Here is a 21,391-nt window from a genome sequence, read left to right as displayed (position 1 = left end):
AGTACTAAAACGTTCACATAATTACCGGAGTGTTATCAAGTTTGCGCGATAGCGGGTATAGGTGTGCATAGATGATCGCGAAGGGCTTAAGCGTTCGTATGTTGACGTGTTTGTCGCGTGTGCTCGCGTGTATGTGATTTCGCGTGTATAAATTCGATTTTGAAACCCTGCGGCCATTCATATATTCGCGGACCGTCATTCTGATATTTAGTTTGGTGTACGGATCACATTCTGACAGGGAGTAAGTTATCGCATATCACTAGAGTTCCCGGTCATGTCACCATGGAACGTTTTGTCTAGTGGATATGGGAGCAATTTTTTTTTAATTCTTCAATTTTATTTATTTTTTTTTTAAATTAACATGGACCTAGACTGTTGGTACCGAGGATAGAGACTTCCGGACGATTCCGATTCATGATGGCGCGAACGCGGGAGTTTGTAGATTAACGCTTGAGATCGCGTTGGTAAGTTTATGAGCGCTGAGACGTTAACCTTATCACCGGGGTATAATCATGCTTGCGAGTTGGTGGGCGTAGGTTGTTTAGAAAATCGCGAGGGGTTCTAACGTTTGTACGCTAACGTGATTTTCTAACATATTTGCGTGTGTTGTGTGTTCTTGAATGGTCGCGCGAACCGTGAGTCTGATGTTAAATTTTCGGTGTGCGGCCAGAATTCTGGCAGAGAGTGGGATCCCTTATATCGATAAGCTTCCCGGTTATGTCGCCATGAGACGTGCCGCCGAATAGGTATGAGCGTATTTGCCCAATTGGTCCAGCTGAAGGCATGGACCCAGGCTTCTGGGATCAAGGGTAGACCTCCGGACGTGACCGATTCGTAATCGCGCGCGCGAGGACATTTTTGTAGGTTCCCGCTTGAGACCGCGTTTGAGAATGTGTGAGTGTTAAGATGTTGGCTATCACCATCTTTGCTGACCCAGCTGAAGGCGAGAGTAGAATGGCAGTATAGGATTCGAAAAGAAGAGTTATAAGACAATATATGAGAGACACAATAGATAAAACAGGTACAAGATACAGCTAAAGTTATGATCATAACATGAAAGACATACATTAGTACTTCAAACACTACTAATACTTGAATACCCAACCACCACACATAGCACATCCTTTCTCAATTATCTATTTGTTACTAGTTGATTGCTGTTTATGAGCGGGTGAATAGAAGAAAGATAAAGAACAGAAAAAAGGCTCCTATCAGCCCTCCTGGCCTCCTCGATACACCACTATCGAGGCGTATTGTAATCAACATCTTGAAGCGGGTTTCTTATATTAATAAAATCTTGCGTCATAATGATTGGTGGATTATTGACATAAGAACTAATTAACCTCTAGTAGTAGCACTTGGTGCAAATAGAAACCAAAAAGAGCGAAGGGTCCTTATATTTAGATAATTCTATTTAGTCTATTGTGGCCTGATGATGTTTACAATACCGTCAATCCTCCGGCGAGAGGGATAAAGAAATAGATATTAATAGATAATAGAATAGATAAGATAATAGATAACACAGAAATAGATATTACATGCATCTAAACTACTTTTAGGTGTTTGGTGATGTGGTTCACGTGGATTGGATTTCTTCAAAAACTACGTGTTTCAGTTTATTAAGTTGATCTAGTTGAGCATTAACTAGTGGCTGAACAGTATGTTTAAGAGAAGGTTCCATCCATAAGAGATTGTCATCTCTGTTTCTGAAAACAGTGAATCCTATTCGTTATAAACGAGTGTTACTCGCCATCTTCACGAGCCAGAGCGACAGAGGGATTTAAGAGATAAAAACACCCACCTTCAGTCTGATCATCTCTTATAGATGACAGTCCATCGATCCGAATCGAATGACCCGATCACTATGCTCAAGATCAAATGAGTCCCCGAACAACCGAACCAGCATGTTCCCCTATTTGAAAGTAGAAACATCCATATCAGCCGCCCGCCAAAACACTCGATCGAATGATTATTAGTCATGAGATTCAGAGGTCAATGAACCAGCACTCGCTCGGATCTCTCACTCTTATCGACCAAGCAAGAGTACGCGCCCATTAGGCTCATCACCCAAGCCCTGGGACTACTCATAAACCAAATTTTCGGATTAAAAATAGTTGTTTTTACAAATTTGCATCACCAACTTATAGGGTCTAGAGTATTTAATAGAGCTAATTTTATTGTCAAAAAGGAAATCGCCGCATTTTTTCAATAAACTCTTCACCAATCTGACAATTTTCACTGTATCTCAATAAAAAGTAATAAGAAGAGTTGCCAGACTTCTAATAAGTAGATTTCATAAGATTGGAACACTTCTCACTTAATATTCCTGCATTATGGACGAATCGAAAAGGTGGCAATATAGTTGCCACCGCCTTATAAAGGGTTAATTGAACCTAACCATTTCGCAAGAAAATTATTAGCGGGAATCGGCTACTGATGCTGCACCATGTGCTGTTAGACCCCATGCAAAACTAACTCAGACATCACTTCATTAAAAGTTTAATAACTTCTCTTTAGCACATTGGGTTGATTTACAGTATTAGATAAAGTTGTGAGCAATAAAATTATCTTTCTAACTTTCGCGATAAACTGATGCATAAAGCGCCATCCTAGTGATGAAAACGCAAATTAGTACATGTAAATGTCGAAAAATCCCATAAGAATTTGTAGCACGTTAGTCCGGTAGCTAGACTTGTCTGATTTGGGTTAAATTTGAAGTAGATACTCCTGGTGGGACTAGGAATCGACTGAGGAGAGGCCTGACGGGGTTCACTCTAATACTCACGTTACGTTCTTTTTAAACTTTGTCAAATAAAATTTCGACCTCTTCAGATATGCAGAATGTTATTTGACAGGAATCGGTTCCTCTAAAGTCGGTTTCTGGTTTCCTCAGATGCAATCTCACCAAGGAATATGAAGAAGTCTACATATTAATCTGACGGTATCCTATTCTGATTTCTTCCGAAAGCTTGTCCAGGATTCTGAGGGGATTCTGTTCATATTTCAGATGAAATTCAACTCAGGATTATGATAAAGGCCAAGAATTCAAGAATTCTGATAAAAATTCAGGATTCTGACGACATTCTACTCAGGATTTCAATGTAATCGTTCTCAAGATTTTGATGAAATCCCTGTACTTTGATGTTAACCCTTAAACCTCTGATATATACAGTTAAAATATCGAGCTGGATTCCATAAGGTCAAAATTCTGAGCAGCGTCCCATTACAATGTTAAAGGGGATAGTGTCTGAATTGTGAATACGATTACGTTTAAATGGTGAACAGATTTCCGGTGAACTTTTTCACCAGAAAATCTTCTATTTTTTATCAGAAAATCTTCAAGATTCAATTTAGAGCATGAATAATCTAAATCCTAAACTAATCATTATCATCAGGACGATTTTATCATGACAAGAATTCAATCATCACTTTCAGAAGCTTATATTCAGAATCCTACTAAGGATACATCTAGGGTTGTGGTACCGGTAATACCGGTACCGAAAATCCCGGGAATACCGACCCATTTTTGGTACCGTAATACCGGTACTGAACAAAAGCCAGTACCGGTATTTTCGGTACTATACAATTTTTTATGACAAATATGTTAACTCTGCAGGGGGATCTGTTTTGAAATATCGGTCTGCAAGATAACGTTTAATTATATTAATTTGCCTTCTAGATAAATCGTTGAGATAACACCTTTGTGTGGGAATGAGGTGGGGTCATCATCATAATAATTCTAGAAGTTAAAGTTTTATTAGCGACATTCTGATTGGTTTCCATTATTCACTGGGTGGCGCGTAATAAGACTATGGTCTAAGTCATGCCTGTATTTGGTTTGCTCTTAAACCTTTATCTATAATAGAACGAACAGCGATTTAGTAGCTAACAGTTTTAGACTTGGTGAACTGCTTCAAATGGGGCGATTTGTAATTATTGGTGATCGGAAAATTCAGCAAAACTCCATAGTTTACAGGAAAGCAAAGAGCCTGGATATGCGTTAGAGAATAGTAGGCAAACGACATAAAGGTTGAAACCAATTTTCAGAAAAGCAAGAGAGGAAATGCAATTAACCTGCTCGGATTTACTGTTGTTAATAGGGTTTCATACATTTACCATCTGTTCAAGTCGACGAAAGTCGCACCACTTAGTAGTTATTGATTTCAAAGTGGCCTAGATTTCGAAATAAAAGAAGGTACCCTATATGAAAAATATTTTCTGTGAAATGAGTCTTGCCATTCCGAAGCAATTTAAAACAATAAACATGTTCTTTGATCAGCAAAAATCAATCATCTGAGAATAAGATCATCAGTTTGAGCATTCAATTTCAGTTTGAAGCTTTCTTCGAATTTTTTAAAAAAAATATTCGAGTACCGGTACTTTACCGGTACTGGGGGCTTCAGTACCGTAGTACCGGTTCTCGCCAAAAAGGGTCGGTACTGCGAACCCTAGATACATCACGAATCCATCTGAATCCTGAGCAGCATACCATCCGAATCCTAGGTAGGATTCCACAGAATCTTCAGATGAATAACAGATCTTAACTTCGGCTAAGCAGTCTCTTATGGATCAAAACGAATTATGTTATGATTATTCCGACGTTTCGATGCAGGGTTCGCATCATCTTCAGGGGACACTGTATATTCAAGAAAATTTGTTTTACATAAATGAAAAAGCCTATCACATTTATCATTTAAATAAAACACATTTTCTTGAATATGCGGTGTCCCCTGAAGATGATGCGAACCCTGCATCGAAACGTCGGAATAATCATAACATAATTCGTTTTAATCCATAAGAGATTGCTTAGCCGAAGTTAAGATCTGTTTGAGTACGTTACAGTCGAATTCTTCAATCGATAAATCTTGAGATGAATGTCACCAGAATTTTGAGAGGAATTCCATCGCAATTCTGATCAGTAAACCGTAGAATTATGGATTAGAAATCAATCGGAACTTTGAGAGGGATACTACTGAAAGAGATTTTAATTACTCTAAAAAGAAGCGAATGACCTTGAGGTTAAAACCCCTGTAACCGAAATAAAAAAAATAGATTTCTAAGAGAGCACCTGAATCCGGTTTCAGAGTGACCTAATTCGGTAAATTGATTCTTTTCGACTGTGGAAATTGTAAGAACGGGGAATGTTTTCGGCAGTGCAGTCACGTAAGAATTTGCGTCGATTCTAACTTATCTTCGCCGACGTTTCGATCCGTGGTTGGGATCTTCTTCAGGGTCTAATTTATTGCGGAAAATAACTGTTGTATTACATGTATTACACAAATAAACATAAAAACATAATGTTCGCGAAGTGCTACTCACTCGACAATATTCGACAATGTCACGGTTCGTTTTGCATACAGGAAACTGTCAGGTCTGAGAGGGTTAACATCGGGTGTTTTCACTATGGGACATATAATAGTTTGAGGGATCGCATAGTATGGATTTTGGTAGCAACGAGACAGTATAACTTACGGAGTTTACTCATCGAGTTTGTCGGTCTAAAATCGATTTTAAAATCGCTCCAGTTGAATAAAATAATTCCCTGAGAACTCGCACTTGGTCACTATAAGCAGTAGTAATGGTTTGAATCTATTTTGGGTGGGTATTTGTGGTGTTTACTTGTTGGAGAGCGATCGTGTTTCGAGTATCGATCTCTCTCATTTTTCTAATGAAATCCAGGATGTTTGCGTAGGCGCTGTTTAGGTTGTCGGTGTCTGTACGGCGGTTGACTGTGTGGGGAGTAGTCGAGATGTGACACATCTCTAAGATCGGGAGAGCACTGGATTTGAAGCTGGTGTCAATGATTGTGGGGTTTTTTAGATCGAAACGATGTTGGTGTGAGATGCAATGTTCCATGAGAGCGGTTCTCTCTTTTAGCTCATGTATTTCATTATCGTCATATTTTTGACCATCTGCTAGTCTCTGATCTAATTTGTTTATCAGAGATTGGTGTCCGTACATACGTGTTTTTAACTGTTTTCGTGACATTCCGATATAGTATTGGTCACAGTTAAAACATGCTATTTTGTAAATAAAGTTGTTTTTCTGCACCTGAAGGAGGGGATCTTTGGCTGTGGGTAGCAGGGATTTGACTGTGTACCTGTTGCTTGGTGCTGTTTTTAGGTTAGGTATGTTGCGATGTAATGTTTTCCTGATCATTTGGGTCAGTCCATGGATGAAAGGTATAGGTTTGTATATGGTTGGTTCTGACTGCGAGACTTCATTGATATTATTGTTCGGTGATTGATGTAGCATGCGATTGATGAACTTTATGGGGTAGTCATTGCGTATGAGATGATCGGTGATGACTATATTTTGTTGATCAATGCTGCGAACAGTGCTAAGTTGACGGACCCGGTTGATGTAATTGGTGGTTAACCCGACTTTCTGATCCATCGGGTGAAATGAATTGAAATTTAAAAGTCGTCCGGATGATATTGGTTTGGCATACCAATTAGTTTTTATAGTGTTGTCATCCATTCGTATGACCGGGAGATCCAAAAATGGTAGTTTTCCTGCTTGTTCGACTTCACACGTAAATTGAATGTGTTTATTATAATTGTTGAAGATGTCTAGTATTTCTTGTAATTTATTTTTGTGGATGAGTAAGAAAAGGTCATCAACGTATTTTCTGATATGTTCGGGAGGGATATTAGCAATTTTAATAACGGTTGAGATCAAGTTCTCCAAGATAATTCGGTAATTGTTAAAACGACTCGCAGTATTTAATTTTTTTTCTGATCAAGGAGTTAAGAAAATTTCCAAAGTAGTTCAAAATCCTAATGTGGGAAAGGATTTACCGCGTCAACACCCCTCCTCACCCTACTAAAACATACATGGTAAGTTTTCCGAAGACGCCATACATACACAATTAGAAAAAATGAAAATTATATTTGAGGTGAACAAAATGGTGAAATATTTAGATGTCCGATAATAGGTTTTTACATGATCTGACAGGTAAAATAAAATATAGCGTCTCTTTTTATGTAAAAATTGATTGAATCAACTAGGTAAAAAACGTTTTTCCATGTTTTTGATGTGAATCTACATGTTTTTGATGTAAATCTACAAGAATATTTTATATACAAAAATAAATAAAAAAATATCTTAGATAATCCTAGAATAATTTGTAGGTTGTTGATTAGAAAAAAATATTTCCCGAGAATTCCAGGCGCATTATTCTAGCAGCGATTACGAAATGTTATAGATAAAAACTAGACTGAAACAGTTAGGAAGTTCACATTGCTCTGCTACTTGTAAACAACAACTTACATACCGTCGTGAAGAGGCTCTATGAAATGGGTATTTAAACTTATAGTGGCCGAGCGGTAACGGGCCAAATAAGCCCATTGAATAGAAGAAAGCAGCGGCCAATTGCTTTTTATTGACACACAAAAAGTGTCGTTAAAATAAAATTGTTTCTTGAAAGAGCGCGATTAGTGCAACAATTATGACTATGTTTTGACTCTTTATTTCAGGCGAACAACAGCCCTGGATTAATCCAACTTGGGTTCTCCGGAAATGGATCGATAAAAGATGACCGAAAATGTGGACTCTAAGTAGCTTTTATGCATTAAATTACACGATAAAGAAATGGGATTGTATTTTCCTAATTCCTTCTTATCTAGATTCTAGCGGATAATTCCGAAAGCGTGTACCGTCACAGTGTCATATTCCAGGCACGTAAAGGTAATTTAAGGCAATCTTTTCCAGCTTGGCATCGATTTTTTTACAGATTTTTTTGTATCTTTTGTCATTCTACCCATTTTAAACCGTTGGTTAGAGTAGCGTCTGCCATTTTTGTTCGCATCGGTTCCAATGTAGTGCGATAATTGGGGTACATATTCGATTCGAGTTTTCGTTGCGCTTAAACAGGAGCATTTCATCATTCTCAGGCAATTTTTTTTTTCTCAGGAACGATGCAAAAATGCTGATGGCAATATTTAAGCATTCCATTGATTGTAGGCTGTGTCATCAATAAAATAGTACGGCACCTTCCTTAACCTTCCGGCAGTCGCGCTAGTGCACTGATTGCACGCTGCTCTGGAAAGCTAGCGAAATCGTCTTAGAGCATCAGCGGCTGCTCTTTCAGTGGGCCGTATACGCGACTTCCGGATGGTTAATAAGTCCAAAATAAACACTTTATCCTGGATAGCTAATGTTTGAGTTTATGAAATATGAAACAAAAATCCGGCATGTAGGATAATGACACTTTTTTGGCCCTGCTTGTATCATCACACCACCCATTTGAAGCCGTTGGTCAGACATCGTCTGCCATCTTCGTTCAACGCGTTGGCTCAAATGATAGTGCGATTGCGAAATTCAATTCAAATTTTCGTTGTGCTCAAAGGCTCATCACACTCACGCCATTTTCCTGATTATAATGATAAACTAAACAAAGATTCTGTTGCCAATTTAAACGCATTTCCTCCAGTGTAGGCCGTGTAATTGATTGAAGAAATAGTGAGGGCCTCTCTAATAGGGCCAAAATAGGCTTTTTACCCTGTGCCTTTTGTACATAATTCCTCACTAATAATAGCATCCTTTAGTAAACATACCCTGTAAACAAAATGCATGCTCGTCATTCCACGCACGGGTAAAATCTACAGTTTGATCCTTCTGAAAATACGCCCAATATGGCACTGCGCGGTTTTCTGTGCAATCACGGTACTCTGCGTAACCATGACCCAGTTCTAGTCCACCACAGCAATCGGAAATGAACGAACAAACAATTTCACTTAATTCGCGACCAGAACCATAACACGCGACCAGAACCAGTTTGGGGCGGAAAATCAACCGCGAAAAATCGCCAAAGGGAATTTTTCCTTTGGACCACTCCGGACGTATTTTAGTGTTTCCGAGTAGCGATCCGCTCGCGACAGCAAGTGCGCAACCACTCAAGAGCATATGTATGCATGAGGGAGACGGGGGCCGCAAGGAAAGTCAGCTGCTAAATAAACAAATAAATCACCAGACATTCGATAGGGTGCCGCCACCATGGAGACAGTGGATCGAGTCACACGAACACATGCGTACGCACAAACAGTACAAGCGCAGTTTGGATAAAAGTTGGTCGACAATTGTTATCCAACTAAAATAAGATATTAGATTAATTGCTTTAGAATCGGAACAATAAGTATGTTCATTCTATTTTGAATTGCACTTTCACTAATATGGATGTTTAGAGCATTAACCGACCGAATTTATTTCCGTCAGTTTCCGTAATTTCCATTTCTATTAGTGAATTTGTGTTCTGTTAGTCTATTTGTTATTTTCGTTAGTCTATTTATATACAATATTTTGATAACACATTTTCTAACTATCAGGTTTAAGATAGTCTTATCTTTACTTCATTGCATGTCGATTTGGGGAAAACTGGCGGAATAGTATGTGTTATCACTTTATCAGCATTCATACCGATAATCCAGGAAGTATTTTGTTATCGGTTTAACCAAGTAACAACTACGCACGAGGGTCAGCAGGTTGATTTCGTTGTCGTTTGTGAAGTTCAGTTTAAAGCTGAGAAGAGATTCACGAAAAGTTTTCCTCCCTTGTACTTTTTTTTTTCTCATTCTCTTTATTTAGGTTCATTTTCGAGCTGGCTGATAAAATTTGTACGTGAACACAGCATTATGCGTGAAATGCTTCTGATACAAATACAAGTCCGTGTGCGTAGAATAATGTTATTAAGGCTAATAATTTTTTGGCGACTAAGAACGAAAAAAATATGGTGCAGATTTTTGTTTCCAGGGAGAATGAATCACTATTCTATAAAAATAATAACTTTAGTTAGCTGAGATCGCATCGGAAAGTAGAATGAAAATGACGAAAAGTGATTTTTTTCCTTTATCTCTAGTAAATCAGCATCGTTTTTGTGAGTATTTTAAGACAATATATATTATAACAAGAGCCTAATTACATTGGGTATCTAAGGTTTTGTCCTCTAGTTATGCACTTCTAATTTTTAACGGTCCGCATTACATCATTCGATGAAATTATACAGCGTGTTTTCCAATGAACTAATTATGGTAATTATCCTCCCTAGAGATAGTTATAAAAAATTAACAATTCAAAAAATCTAGCTCGAAACTTGGTGTCTTCAGCAAAGTTGTTGAGAATTTCATTTGAAAATGATGACAAGTTGAGCCTACCAATTTCAACTTTTCTTTTTCAACTTTGTTTGTCTACTGAGTGGATGGATCATGTGATGTAAAGCAGCCATTTTATGTTGGTAATAATGATTCAACATATTCGGTATTACTAGGTTTATTATATATTCAAAAAGTCCAGAAATGTAATATGTCATCTTTCTTCTTGTTCATGTATGAACCCCTTTAGTTTGCACTTCGAATCCGCACGAAATACTCAATTAATTTCCTCTGTGCAAACTACCTCGTTTATTAGAAGATCTCGCGTCGCCTTTTCATAGGCCACGATAAATAGGCAAATTTCGGCAATTATTCCTGAAGCAATGAAGAGACGAATCACGATCTTGTTGAATGGGAAGTACTAGTTGTGAAGCATAAAAATTAATTTTTTCAAGTAATTTTATCAAAATATGGCGGTTGAGCAGCATTTTCCACATATAAAAGGGGAAATGAAACGCATCTTAAACGATCAATATTGTTTCTTTTCGGTACACATCGCCCTCAGAGCTAGCATAGAAACAAAATTCAGTTTGCTGAACGAATGACGAGGGAAACAAACCAAACATTTCATTCATCGCGCCGGACATGAATTGAATCTCGTTTTCTTTCAAGTTCACGCAGGTATGTCAATTTTTTTAGCTCTGCGTGAAATATTTGAAGCCGTGTATTCAAGCAAACGAGGAGACATCGATGAAAATATTACGAAACCAATTAATTAGTAATCGCATTCGACTTCGTCTCATCAGAATCCGACAATAACTTAGGACTAAGCTACTGCCGGATTGTGCCTTTCACGCGCAAAGGTGGTGTTTAGCAATTTTCTCCTTAGTAGAGAAAAAAAAGTTTTTACCTAAATTTTTCTCCACTGAGGAGAAATATAGTATAGTACGAAATCATTTCCAACCAAAACACGAATAGTTTTTGTCAAACTAATAACTTTGTTATTTATGCACGGATTTTCGTCTGTTTATTACTAAAGACCCGATTTTATCGGCCCCCGATTTTATCAGCTTCGCATAAAAATTGATAGTTGAAAGTTTGATTATCTCTAGCAGACGAATTCTATTTGAATTCAAGTAAATCCTTTCTTGAAGATAGTTTTCTTAGAGATCCGAAATAAGCGAAAAAAATTTTTTTTGCTCTGTCAAACCCCCTTAAGGAAAATTTAAGGTAAATAATCAGAAAAGGTTATGAGGTTATATCTAGGGACTAAAGAAGCATATTTTGAGATCTTCGGTTTCTTAAAAAGAAAGAATAATATATCTCCCGATTTTATCAATGTCACCGTTTTATCAACCTAAAATTCACCAAGGGACTGATACAAAACTGGTCTTTACTGTATTGTTTTTGTATTTCAGTAGCACACTATTGAAGAACAAACAAAAATGAATAGATCTCGGAAAACATGAATACTCTCATACATCAGTCAATCCATCCCGGGCAAAACCGTCAATAGGGAGCACCTAAGCAACTTAATCATATGCGGAAGGCTATTTATAGAGGTACCGCGTGTTCGTTTACGTCAGTCGCTGCTCGATTTTCGCACGAGCAGGACCTGGACAATAATGTCCGAACGTTGCGATTAGTGGGACATGTCAGTGAAAGCATGGCAAACTTTGCATAGACGAACTCATTCGTGTAGATACACGTGATGTGTTTTTGGCACTAAGACATCTGGCATGCTTCTGTATCTTTGAAGCACAGGCAAACTTAATTGGGTTTGCGCCTACTGAAGTGCGTGGGTGTGTTGAAGATGTTGGTGGGTGAGCGGGGGTTTATGTTAGAGCAGTTTCAGAATTGATTTTTGATTTAAAAAGGTTAAACTAAGGCGATCTTTCGTAGTCATCCTAAAAGTAAAGCCATCTGACGAAGAGAAAACATCGATTAGTTTTTATCCGAGGTTTGCAAGCATTAGTATTTTATGTTCTTCAAATTCCGTAGGACCTATATAGGAGGTTCAAAGTAAAACTGGAACGGAGAAAATCACGTTTTGTTTTATTATTTCAAACATTAAAACTGGTATACGCTGCCGTTTTCTTTGTTGCTTCATTTGAAAGATGTTTGGAACTTCTGTGGTACAGTTCTAGATTCATAATTGTGACAGTTCTATAATATAAAACTGAAAATTTCGAATCTAGAACTTTAGCATTAAGATGTGACTTTTTACTACAACGCGATAGTTTTGTAAGATATTATGTAAAAAGCCGTGACAATAGAAAATTTATGAAAAAAAATGAAAATGGAATGGAATTATGGTAAATTTCATTGGAAAATAATATTTCATATTTCGTTGCAAAACGAAATATTTAATTTAGAGAGGGCTTACCCTCAGTAGAGCGCTGAGTGAATCGATTATATTTCACAAAGTTGCTAAGTGTAATCGATTAATGGTAAGAGATAATTGATTAATTGAAATAATCGATTAGATTAAAAGCATAGCAGAGAGAACAGTGCACAAGAATTTATAATGTAGCTTTTGTCAGAGGACAAATAGTAAATTAGGTTTACGGGAAGGGGGTATAACAAATTGTAACATATGGAATCGGGGAGTAAGCTAGCATGTGCCGTAACCTGTTTTTACTGAAGACACGCACGCTCTTGAAAAAGTTGCATCTTCAATGTCACCGTGGTTGTTTCCTGTGCACAACCCTTTGATTTTTTCTCACCGTATAGTAAGTAGTATTTCCGGTCGCGAATTGTTTCATGGGTGCTTGAAGATACACTACCTGAAAGAAAGAAAAAAAAATGATGTTACTAAAATAATATTGAGCAATGAGTAGCTTTGGCTATTCATTAATTAATTTATTTATTCTTATATTCATGAAATGTTTCTTAAATAGGAAAAGCTCATTTCAGGATATACTTCAGAAGCAATCCTAAAATAGGCGTAAAAACCTATCATCTTTTCGTATTTTTCACACCTGATTACAATGGTTCTACACTACAATTAAACACGATCACATACAAATATTACAAAAATTGAATCTTAAGATCTAAGTCAACCTTCATAGACTATTTTTGAAACACTACAAGACACAGAAAAATCAAATTTGTCATAAACACTTTTAACCTTCCGGCAGTCACGCACTGAGTGCACGCTACTCTGAAAATCTAGCGAAATCGTCTTAGGGCACCTGTGGCTCCTCGTTCAGCGCGACTTCCGGAGGGTTAAAATATTACACATCGCCCAAATGGGTTCATACTGACCGTACTCGGTGGGCTGAAACTCGAGTCTTAAGAACTTATGCGATCTGAGATTTTTATTTGTGAGAGAATATCTGGAGCATCTATTTGGCCAGTTGATACCTTCCCAAAAACTAGTGCTTTAAATGTGTTCCGCAGAGAAAAACCGAGGGATCTTGCCTGCACTGCTTCTATTCGGTTGACCCAAATGCTCGTATAAGGGCACCAAATGGGTACTGATACTTCTAGGACATATCGAACAAGTGCAAAATAGAGTGCCCGCAAACAATCTGTATCAGTGAACTCTTTGGCGATTCTTATAATGAAGCCGAGATTTCTATTTGCCTGTGCTATAACATGAGAGTAATGATTTCTGAATGTCAGTTATAAGTCAGTTGATAACCGTCATTCTCTCTAGCGATTTCCCTGAGATGGAGTAGTTCCAGAATATTGGATTTTTTTCTGTGTGAAAAAGATATTATGGAACACTTGGACACGCTAAGAGACAGCAAGTTGCGGTTACACCATTTACAAAAAGCATCTAAGTGTCGCTGTAGTTCCATGCAATCTTCTATCGACCGCACAATGAGAACTAGTTTGAAATCATCAGCGTAGATAAGTTTACACCCTGGAGATATAACATGTCAAATGTCATTGAAAAACAACAAAAAAGCAATGGTCCTAGATTGCTACCTCGGTGCACTCCCGACAAGTTGATGAAGCTGGATGATTTCTAATTTTACAGATAGACGAGATATACCACCCTATAAAATTTGATAAAGCGCACAGCCGCTTTATCTTGGCCAGTACAAGAGAGAGAGAGAGAGAGAGAGAGAGAGAGAGAGAGAGAGAGAGAGAGAGAGAGAGAGAGAGAGAGAGAGAGAGAGAGAGAGAGAGAGAGATCGAATGCAGCCAGTGCAGATCCGTATACACATACAATTGATAAAATCAGAATAGCACCATTGTCTTCTGGTCTTCTGAATATTCCTTCGTGCTAAATAACTAGAACAATTCTTCTGACCAAAGAGAGATTGATTAATGTTATGCCGTTGTCGTTTGCGGTTAACCTCTTCCTCCTGATAATTGTACGACAAAATACATCCTTTCTTCCTGGCATCTTCGAAGCTGGGTTTTACATATTCACTGCAAAATTTATATGAAGTCAGTTCTATTTTCTGATTTTTCCATTTTCATCAAACTCATGTCACTAGTTTCTATCGAACAGTATAGTAGCTCAAAAGCAGTAGTTCGCACACATTTGGCATGGTGCAGAAAAAATCGTATTTTAAGGGTCGCAGTCTAAATCAATCGGACACACAGCACAGTTTCAAATTCCCGACGAAACTAATTTATTCAAGACGTCGTAAACACAGCACCCTGACGCCAACCACCTAGCGAGAAAATCCAATTATTGCTATTGCTGCACATTAAACATACCAAATCAGTGAACCGACTAATTAACGGGCAGCATTGGTTCGGCGATCGACAAACGCCCGAAAAAAAAACAATCACGAGGTGTGCGAGAATCGAAGAAGGTCAATGAAAAGGGAAATAATAAACAATCATGCAGTAGTAGTAGTAGTAGTAGTAGTAGGTAGTACCATTATAGTAGCAGCGGTATCAGCAGCAGAAACGAGAAAAATGTAACCAACAATTGATCGAAACCAAACAAATTTTTTCCGACCTTGGTTTTCGGAACGCGCGGTCGGTCGCTAACGTTTCCGATTTACTTGGTGTTCGTATTGCATGTTTAACACAATTCAGAGGAACGGAAGTACCGCAGTTTATTGTTGAGGTATCAGTTGAACTGGATTCACATAGCTCCGAAAAAATCGGACAGTGACAAGAATTGAAAATTCTCGATTTCATGCAGAGATCTCTATTAGGCGTTTGATTTTACGATTCCCAATAGTGGTTTTCTTTTCAATCCGAAATGTCACATCCAGCTCTATTATTATCCTTGACGATGAAACTATTGTATTGCAAACAACAACACTGAACATGTGCATTCTAGTTGCCAGCCATCAGACACAGTGCATACGGTAACCGATCACGCGCCGCTATGGACGTCGGGGTGACCGAACCGTTTCCGTGGAAAATCAGAACCGAAAAAAATCAGTTTTTACCAGCGAACTCCAAGGTAAAATATTGATTTGGACAAACACACTCGGTCAGGTCAGCCGCTGTACAACTGTACAATACCTATAGACAACGAAAAAAAAAGTGTATGAAAACATGCAACGTGCTTTTACATTGTTGCCCAAAATGAAACGACCAGCTTATGAACCGTGGTATTGCTCCTCAGGAGGGTTTAAACAATCGACAGGAAGGAACACACAATCAACACCAGTGTAAAACAAAAGGTCGAATGCAATGGTCGAAAAATGCAGCAGCTGTCCAGTATTATTTATGGTCCCATGGCGAGGAATTCTTGACGGTCAACCACAGTCCTTGTTCGGTGGTCGTGAGCTGGTGAAATGCCGAAAATTGTCCAACCGCAGAAAAAATCAATTCTTACGAAAACCGTTCAGAGTCAGGTGCTTCTGTGGCAGAACGGTGTTTATACTGCATATGCTTTGATCCGAATGTTTTGGACAGTGGATTACAAATAACTCTTCATAAAATATTAGCTTCATACTACTGGGATGATTAGATGTTATAAATCAGCTGCAGCAGTTTTTGAAGTAAAACTAAAGTTACTAGAAAAACTTTTATGAGTCGTTTGATGTAGTTGAGCATATATTTGTAAAGCAATGAGATGAATCCAATTGGCGAGGAAGTTTTAATTAGAAAATGAAAATATTACTGGTGTTATTCGTATACTGCATTTGAAACTGCTACTACTGTTTCGACAGACTTCGCAGCGTACAAGACTGATGCAAGGTGCGATATTTGAAATCACGCATTTAGAACTCAACCTTTACTGCAAACACTGAGATACACACTCGAGAGGTACTCTAATTTCCGTTCTTCCAGTCATTAGTTGAGTATGTTGGCCACTTCACCAACAAGATATTGTGATGACGTCATCATACATTCCTCACAGTTTCACAATAACCACTTCTCTACGCATCCAAGATACAACTAGTAGAAACTCATCAATTCTCTGTTTGCTTTGATTGATTCTTCACTTTCACATTGTCGCTTTTCGGTTAGTCTCAAGCACCGAGAATGAAATTTATATCGCATTTTATTTCTTTTATTTAGTGATTTTATTTTTTTAGTGTTCATTCCTCCTTGACCCCTATTCAGGTTATCATTATTAGTTATTCCTGTTTGCTTTACGATTTACCAAATACCCGAAATTAGTGTAGCTAAAGTCGAGTTTTTTCAATATTTCTTTTAATTGATACGGCTCATTGCGCTAGCTCGATGTAGTCGTGGATCTTTCATATATTTAAAATATATGAAAATTAAAATTAAAAAAAAATGAAATTTAGTGTCTGTCACACTCCAAAAAAATACGAATTTTATCGTTGACGTAATTGCAAACAGACTATTTTTCTTAGAGGGAAATCATTTGTTTTCTCGCTACCTGGGGGTCATTGGATTCTCTTTTGTTGTTCTTCCTTCTTGTACTCTCAGGCAAGACTAACAGCCATAACTTTCTCTCAACAGTTTAAACGATCATTTTAAACATATTTTTGATTGAGATTGTCGTCACATACAGCATGAGGGTATGGGACTGTGTATAAAAGGTGGCGCTAGTATTCTGAAATTTAGTTTTATGTTGTTGATATTATTACTTGTACCATAATTTCATAATTGGGAACTGTTAGAAGAAAAGCAGAAAAAGCAGCCTTGCCGTATGTTTTCATAATTTCCTGAGCGGAAGGAAAGGAGAAGAAGGTGTGGGGAAGTAGAATTAGAAGGGTGGGAAAATAACAGCACAAAAACAAAAACAAACAGCAGATAAGTTAATCCCGCAAGTAGTTCAACTCGCCTGCGTGTAAGCCCAAAGCTCTTTACCACATTGGATAAGAAACTTTAGTATGTCTCTGAGTTTCAGTCGTCCAAACATGGTGTCTTTTATGTGAGGACTGCCGAAAACTTGAAATTGCAATTGCGCTACTACTGGACAGTTGCATATCAGATGATATGAGACTCCATAATCGGATTCACAAAGATCACATGAAAAAGACTCAGCGCGCTGAATAGTTGCCATGTGATAATTGAGTTTGCAGTGGCCGGTTTAGGCCCTGGTCAGCATGCCGCAGTGGAGCTTCGAAAAATGTAATTTTTCGAAATCACTGGGCACGATACCCGAGCAAATACTCATGGGTTCAAACACCACATAGCCCCTTGAAAAGACCTTAAACATGGTCCGTGCCAAAATTCACAACCATCAAGACACTATAAAATGGTCTCAATAACCCATAAATACACCAACATATGGTATTTTATATGGGATTTACCGGACCATGGTGACGGTGTTTTCATGGGTTAAACCCATTTCAAACACCCATGACAAACCCCATGAACATGGGGGTATTATGGGCTTTTCGTTTACTCGGGTAGTTCTAGAAACGCCTTTGTTTGGCGACACGTTTGTAGATTTCTCCAATAATTACGGTGCTCTGACGAAGCCCACGATCGTATTTTTTCCCTTTTCCAACTGGTCGAAATTGACAGGGCTGGCTCAGGGCCAACGAAGTCAATCGCTGAACCTTCCCTAGCCAATTCGTCAGCCCATTCATTTCCAGTAATACGGGAATGTCCGAGCAACCAGAAAGGGTAGATAGTGTTGACAATGCTTAGTTCTTCGATTTGGGTTCGGCACGCGATCACTAGCTTGGTCCGTGATTTGTGTGAGCTAAGGGCCTTGATTGCAACCTGACTATCGGAACAGAAGTTTATAACTTGGCCGGACAAACTCAGTTGAAGGGCCGATTGTACCCCGCACATAATCGCAAAGATTTCTGCTTGGAATACAGTACAGTGTCTACCTAGTATGTGAGATTGTTCCAATCTCATTTCACGACAGTAGACACCAGCACCAGCACGTCTCTCCATCAGAGAGTGTCAGTGTAACAGACCACTTGCATATAGCAATATAGCCAGACAGCCACTCCTCTAGAGAGGGAATCTTCACATGGAATGTCCTGTAAGGAAAACTACATGTGAGTGTAATATCGCTGGGAGCAAGAATATCTTCACCCCATGTAAGCATTTGTGACCACAATTGTGTATGACTGGTAGCAAGATCAACATGGTTACTGTTCCAAAGCCCAGTAACCTGCAGTCTGTATGCACATGATAGTGCTTCTTGTTTGAGGTGTAATGGTTTGATATTTAGTCAACGCCATGAGCGCCATCCTTTGCAGATGGTTTAGCTTTGACTGAACTATCACCACCTCTCCCCTCTCCCACCACACAAGGCATCCGTAAGACAGTATTGGACGTACAATTATCGTGTAAATCTAATTGATGTATTTGGGTTTGACACCCCAGGTCTTTTCAAAAGCTCGTCTGCACTGCCCGAAGGCCATGCACGCTTTTTGACTCTGAACTCAATGTGAGCAGACCAATTCAGCTTTAAATCCAATTGCATTTCGTGCAGTGGATATTCAACTGAACTAACTTTCCTGATGCGATGATGGATTATCCGTTCCAAAGTTGTCAGAAGAGAAGAACTTAAACTGATAGACCTAAAACACTCGGCTTCTTCATAGCTTGAGCGCCCCCTTTGGAAATAAATCGAACACTTGTAATCTTCAAAAAGTCCAATGCGTAATTGCGCACTTTACTATAATATATCGTCTGATCTCAGAACTGACACGTACGTACTGATCTGTGATATATGCAGAAAGTGGTTTGGCAATGGTTAAAATTTAGCTTAATCTAATTTGCTCTGAAGGGGAAAACAGCCTAGTGACACATTGGCTTTCTAGCCAACAACATTTCGATTTCATTAGGATCTTATCGGCAAACCAGAACTTCGGTATTTCCAGGACGTCAGTCCCAACAACTCGTTTACAAGTAGTGTAACTTATTTTGGATTAAAAAACGGTCTGTCAGCTACGGATGGGTCGAAATCGGAACACAAATTACGACTTGATTTGATCATATCATAAGTACGCCATGCTAGATCGTGTATCCGTACCATGATTCTCACAAACATCCACGTGTTGTTTAGCAACATAATCTTTTTTTATTTTCTCTTGTGTTCCAAATGCTTGATATGATGAAACTGGATAAGACTGAAAGTCAATAACCACCGTACTTTTTGCTTCTGTGGCTCATCGACACATCAGGAATAAAAGTATCGGTTTCATTTGTTCTTCAGACAATCCTCACAAGTTTCAAGTCACTGTTTTTGTCGTTCGCTTCACGTGTCGACCCAGCCGGGTGCTACTATAAACATGCCCGTTCAAGTACGTACATCGGATCACTATTCATTGCAACAGTATTCAGACAATTTTCGTTATTTCTTCTCTACGAAATATTTATTGGGTTGAAAACCTCTGAGCGACACGAAATATAAATAAATAGTTATGATAGCGCGAAATGTTATAAATCAAGGAAAATATGTCGGAATCTCCATTCCGGATTGTTTGTAAAATACGCGTATACAAGCGAAAATAACGACCATTGAAATTAGATCCATAAATGAAAACGCGAATGAAACATAAATGTATGTATTGACCCGTGAACATCGATACTATTCAGCAAATTATATTACATTCTGTAATAAAATTACTGTTTTGTATGTCAGTTAGTATGAAATTTAAAAACATGTATAAAGTTATTGTTAGAAAAAAAAAACTGTTTTACCGATAAGTTCTCCATCACACACATTCAAAATGTTTCTTTTATCTTTAGGTTTTTGATAAAATATAAAAAATTTAAGAAATGTTTGGGTTTTCTTGCAATTTAAATTTTTAACATAAGCTTTTGTTTTTGTGAAAAATGACCTGTAATTCGTTCTCAGATAGTTTTGTTGTATAAAATAGGATAATCGAACAAAATAATTTTGAATTTAATGCACGTACAAACGTCTACGCCTTGAGTCAAAATAATCTTATTGATTGTGGAAAATGTTTAGTCTTCCATGCCTGTGAAACCTGTAAAGTTTCATCGGAATATAAGATAGTCAGTCACGTTTTCGGAGATTTTCGGACAGATCTTCGTGGAATTCCTTTTATGTATTGATTTTTCAGGGTGAGCACAATCGGGTACAAAAAGTGACCCACAATCGGGTATTTCCAATGGCAGCATATTTTTCTTTCGCTCAATAATTGCACAAAATTGTTTTCTTGTGCAATAAACTTTATTTCTAACACTAAGTTTATGCATTTTCTTTCGATGATAATGCGCAAAATATCACTGAAATTTAAAACTACTTTTATGCTCATTTTTCAGCACTGTACTTAGCGGAAAGATATCTTCTGATCGCAGTGCAGTCAAAGTATTAACATGTGAAGCCGTGCAAAGTTTTACAGCGCTAGCAAAACGCACACGTCTAAAATGGCAACCGGATCCGCCCTGCAAACGAGGGAACTACTTTACAGTTAACCAGTCACAATATGTACTTCTCGTTCCGGCCGTGACGATTGTAAATATCGAGATGACATTGGGTGATTTCGGTGAATTCTTTTCGACGTTCCTTTACTGCTGCGGTGGACTTTAAACACTGCAAAATCCGACCTGTCATTTCAGTAGTGGAGTGTTTGCTGAAGAGTTAAATAACTATTGACAAAGCAAAAGCAAAGAAGAAACTTTTATTGCACCTAACAACATGATATACGTTGCTGAGTACGATAATGTCAGATTCAAGATTCCGGTGTATACGGAACATAATGAATTCTTAGTATAACTGTTTCGGAATACACCATTTGCAAATCCATTTCAATTTCCTACATTAAATGAAAATTATTGTTTTATTCCGGGCATCTATCCGCAATAATTCAGATGTCGCTTTAATCATGTGTTAAATTTAACAGCATCGAAAAAATCTTGAAACGCAACGACTTACATTCCGTTACGCTGAAAAATATTTAACTATAAAGGACATGAACGCTTTCCCATTATTTGCAAAACGAGTCTTTACACTTCCGCTT

The 21,391-nt window shown here is 38.0% G+C and overlaps 1 protein-coding gene across 5 annotated transcripts in view; it reads right to left on the bottom strand.

Moving 5' to 3' along the window:
* Positions 1-21,391, bottom strand: part of LOC131682239 (uncharacterized) — a 205,866-nt gene that overhangs the window by 141,260 nt on the left and 43,215 nt on the right. For 4 of the 5 annotated variants that reach the window (XM_058963594.1, XM_058963591.1, XM_058963595.1 and 1 more), the window contains exon 2: positions 12,815-12,874. The exons of the other annotated variant lie outside the window; for it this stretch is intronic. The gene's annotated coding sequence lies outside the window, so the exon portion shown is untranslated. The remainder of the gene's footprint in view (positions 1-12,814; positions 12,875-21,391) is intronic. 5 annotated transcript variants of the gene reach the window in all.

Source organism: Topomyia yanbarensis, chromosome 2 (assembly GCF_030247195.1).
Source record: "Topomyia yanbarensis strain Yona2022 chromosome 2, ASM3024719v1, whole genome shotgun sequence".
Taxonomy (NCBI): Eukaryota; Metazoa; Arthropoda; class Insecta; order Diptera; family Culicidae; genus Topomyia; species Topomyia yanbarensis.
This window is presented reverse-complemented; position numbering and strand designations above follow the sequence as displayed.